This window comes from Rattus rattus, chromosome 5 (assembly GCF_011064425.1).
Source record: "Rattus rattus isolate New Zealand chromosome 5, Rrattus_CSIRO_v1, whole genome shotgun sequence".
Lineage (NCBI taxonomy): Eukaryota > Metazoa > Chordata > Mammalia > Rodentia > Muridae > Rattus > Rattus rattus.
Genome location: NC_046158.1, coordinates 61,823,156 through 61,827,587, shown reverse-complemented (window position 1 = coordinate 61,827,587; position 4,432 = coordinate 61,823,156). Strand labels below are relative to the sequence as shown.

At 41.0% G+C, this 4,432-nt stretch overlaps 1 pseudogene; it reads left to right on the top strand.

Annotated features, from left to right (window-relative positions):
• Nucleotides 1-524: 524 nt before the first annotated feature.
• Nucleotides 525-3,359, top strand: LOC116900850 (annotated as a pseudogene).
• Nucleotides 3,360-4,432: the final 1,073 nt, after the last annotated feature.

Sequence of the window (4,432 nt, the reverse complement as noted above, 5' to 3'; positions counted from 1 at the left end):
TTGGATATAAGCCCTCTATCTGTTGTAGGATTGGTAAAGATCTTTTCCCAATCTGTTGGTTGCCGTTTTGTCCTAACCACAGTGTCCTTTGCCTTACAGAAGCTTTGCAGTTTTATGAGATCCCATTTGTCGATTCTTGATCTTAGAGCATAAGCCATGGGTGTTTTGTTCAGGAAATTTTTTCCAGTGCCCATGTGTTCCAAATGCTTCCCTAGTTTTTCTTCTATTAGTTTGAGTGTATCTGGTTTGATGTGGAGGTCCTTGATCCACTTGGACTTAAGCTTTGTACAGGGTGATAAGCATGGATCGATCTGCTTTCTTCTACATGTTGACCTCCAGTTGAACCAGCACCATTTGCTGAAAATGCTATCTTTTTCCATTGGATGGTTTTGGCTCCTTTGTCAAAATCAAGTGCCCATAGGTGTGTGGGTTCATTTCTGGGTCTTCAATTCTATTCCATTGGTCTATCTGCATAGACTTATTCTTAAAGCCAACACTGAATGAGAATATAGCCTACTCGTGTTATGGCATGTGAGCATGTGTAGTTTACAACTGTAGTATTCAAAGAGATTATCATTCTGTCCTCCTATAGCACGCAGCAGAGCAAAATCTTAGCTACTATTTCTACATTAACTTAGGATATGGCAAGGCACGATAGATAGTTTGTATGTGCAATTCCAGCACTTGTGAAGCTGGGGCAGGAGGTTTACCCAGGTAAGAGGCCATCTTGGGAGGATTGCCCCGTGTTAGAAGCCGGATTGGGCTAACTAGTACGCTCTTGGATAGGGTGGGTTGAGGGCAAGATGCTGTCTAAAATGAAAATAAATAAATAAATAAATAAATAAATAAATAAAAATAGCTGTCAAGAAAACTTGAGTTGTGAATACTGAAACATCCATAGAAGCTTAAAATAAAAAGGATATTGTGAATGACCCAGTAAACTCAATTTATGTAATTAAAAGTCTTGCAGTAGATATTTCTAATTACTTTTTAACGGTAAACACATGTTTTCTTATGTATTAAGATCCCCTGAGAATTCCTGTACATCAAGATGGAAAAACCACATTCTGGTTTTGAAAGATTTCAAGATAATTCGTTGTAAGAGTTTGAGTATTTGTGAATTTTGACTCCTCTTGAGAATGCAGTAAAAACAGAAGAGACAATAAGCATGCAGATGAATGCCATCCACAGACACACGTTTTGTTTTGTTTTTTTTTTTTTTGAATGGAATCATAAGGAATTCCTAGACCCTCCGGTGTGGTGGAGCGTGGTTCCCCAGTCTCATCTGCAGAGAGGCGGGGTTTTCCCATTTGCTTTGCCATCCAAATTAAAATCTGCTGTCATGGTGGCACACTTTGAGGTCGACATCATCCTTTTTCTTCTTCACATCATGGTTTAATCCCACAGGGAACACTTCTGTTACAACACGTTTGACTGTATAGTTATTTCTTTTAAGACACCAGGACTAAGTTGCATGGCATGGACAGTGGAACTAAATCAAAGGAACCGCTCGCTGCTAAAGTATGGAAGGCTAAAGCTACTGAGAATACCCTAACACAGGCACCTGCAACGAGAGGCCTGTGCAACCCGGTAGATTCCTGATTTTAGAGGGGGTACCATCTCATGTTTCATCTACAGCCTGGAGCTGTCATACAGAAAATATCTGATATGTCAAACTTGGATGTCAGACAGCACCCCACTTAAGCAACTGGCCACTGGTCTTGTGACAAAGTGAGGAAGACTATTGACTGCAGAATAGACTGAGTTCACACCTCTACCCGAGAGTTTTGGCTGTTGCCCAGAACAGAGGCCCTGTGCCAGGTGTCTTTAAAACCAACATGGAGCTTTCCACATGATAAGGCCTTCTTTTTGTTTTTTCAGAGCTGGGGACTGAACCCAAGGCCTTGCGTTTGCTAGGCAAGCGCTCTACCACTGAGCTAAATCCCCAACCCGATAAGGCCTTCTTAAGTTGAGAACCATGTTGACAACTCTTTTATTTGTATTGAATTTTGTTCTTTAATAGTAATAGGTACTGACTATGATTAAACACCATATCACTAGACTATAATCATTTGAAGACTTAAAACATGGAATATTGCATAGTAAAATCATATGGAAAGTTTATAACCAAGGGAAAAAATATGAGAAATTGTATTAACTAAAAATGGGACACGTATTAAGATAATTTGAACGCTCCAACACTGTTGAAATCTTACTGTTTGAACAGCTCTCATTTGAAATCCTTCCTCTTCAAATTACTGGCATCAATTTTCAAAGTTTTATTCCTAAGAAAATTATTCTTTTTAACTACATCTATTTGTTTTAAAAATAAAGTCAGTATGTCCATATTTAATAATTCATGTCCCTTCTAACCTAGTTCTAGGACTATATGCATTAGTTCAAATTGCATATAATATAATTAACAGGTTTTATATTAGAGTTTAGTAATTTTTAAAAAGAATACCCATTAAATATATAGTTTCCAAACTGATGCTAAAAGTCAAGCATATTCATCAAGTTCTGAACTTTAATATTTTAAAGATCATGTTTTCCAGCCCTTTCATAGTATGTGTAACTTGTGAAGTTGCAGACTTGAATGCATTTTTAAAACCTACTTTAAGCCACCCGGATATGAACTGTTCTCCTGAGAGCTGTGCCTCTTTCTAAGCTGGCCCTCGGTGAGGACTAAGCCACGTTCACCTCAAGCGCCAAGATTGTGAAGCCCGATGGCGAGGAGCCGGACACGTTCGAGTCTGGCGTCTCTCAGGCTCTGCTCGAGCTGCAGATGAACTCAGATCTCAAGGCGCAGCTGTGAGACAACGTCACCGCGGCGAAGGAAATCGAAGTTGGTGGTGGTCGGAAAGCTATCATGATTTTTGTACCCGTTCCTCACCTGAAATCTTTCCAGAAAATCCAAGTCCGGCTAGTTCGTGAATTGGAGAAAAAGTTCAGTGGGAAGGAAGCACGCAGTCTTCATTGCTCAGAGGAGGAGGCTGCCCAAGCCAACCCGGAAAAGCCTTAGGAAAAATAAGCCAAAGCACCCCAGAAGCCAGTGCACCCTGACAGCAGTGCACGACGCTATCCCTGAGGACTTGGTCTTCCCAAGTGACGCTGTGGGTCAGAGGATCCGTGTGAAACTGAATGGCAGCCGGCTCATAAACGTTCACTTAGACGAAGCACAGCAGAACTATGACGTGGAGCACAAGGTCGAGACGTCCTGGTGTGCACAAGAGGTTCACAGGCAAGGGTAACCATTTTGAATTCCCAGAGTTTCAGTTGTAAAGAAAATGATTGAATAAAGTGTCATTCATAGTAAAACGAAACAACAAAATAAAAACAAACGACAACCAAAAAAAAAATTAACAACAAAAAACCTGCTAGCCAGCAGTGCCCAAAGGTGTGAGTCTTCAGAAGGCTTTATTAGGTCTAGAGATCGTTTAGGCTTTGAAGAAAAGCAGCTATGTCTGTACGCTCAGCAAACACATTAGTTATGAAAACTAACCCCACTGCTCCTTATCCAGCACAGGATGCTTAGCTACAGACCTTAGAGCTCCTTCTTCCCTTTGTGGAGCTCCTCAGCTCTAGAAAATGGACCTCATGCTAGTACCTTAATACAGATCAACAACTTGTTAAGGGTATGCGAGCTCACTGTCTGTAGGTTTTTTTAATGAACATAAATGTTCTCCTTCCAGATATCAACATGCCACAGTCTCTGATCTCCCTGTAGTATGACGGACCGTAACCATTTTGTGTGAGCTCTGCTCCAGTCACTACTGAAAACCAACCAAATGCTTACCCCACCACTGTCCTCTCCCGCTTGTCAGCTATGTAGTGCAGACTGGACTTTTCCTATCGTATTGAGCACCTTGCAGTGAACAGTTTGTTGTAATTTATGTAATTGCGCTACATTTTTCAATGTTGTTTCCTTTGACATGTTCCTTCCTCATGTACATTTCAACCAATGTTCTAAAAATTCTTCTAGAAATGCCTGTATGTCGCAGCTCCTTAAAGTCGCTCCATGAAGGATAAATGAGTGGATTTTCTGGGTTGCTCTCCACAACACAGAATGCCGTGCATTGACTTCCCAGTTTTAGATGCTGCCGCTTCAATTCTGGATATGTTTGAATCTCTGCACATACCCAAAGAGAAAATGTCTGGAAACCAGTGACTAGCTTTATTATTCTTAGGTTAATCTAATATTTATCCCCACACTGTCTTTGTGAGGGGAAATAAACTGCTAGGATGCTTTCTGGGATGAGTTTGGTGGTCAGGTTTCCCTTGAATTCCAAGGAATCAACCTGGTTAAATGAGAATGGAGCCCAGTATTTTGACACAGAGTGTTGAAGCCTTTCCACAAGAGGCCAAACAATGGCCGACCTGGCAGAATTATTGTTGAAACTGGCAAACTTGCCAGCTGTTGGCTCCCGACAAA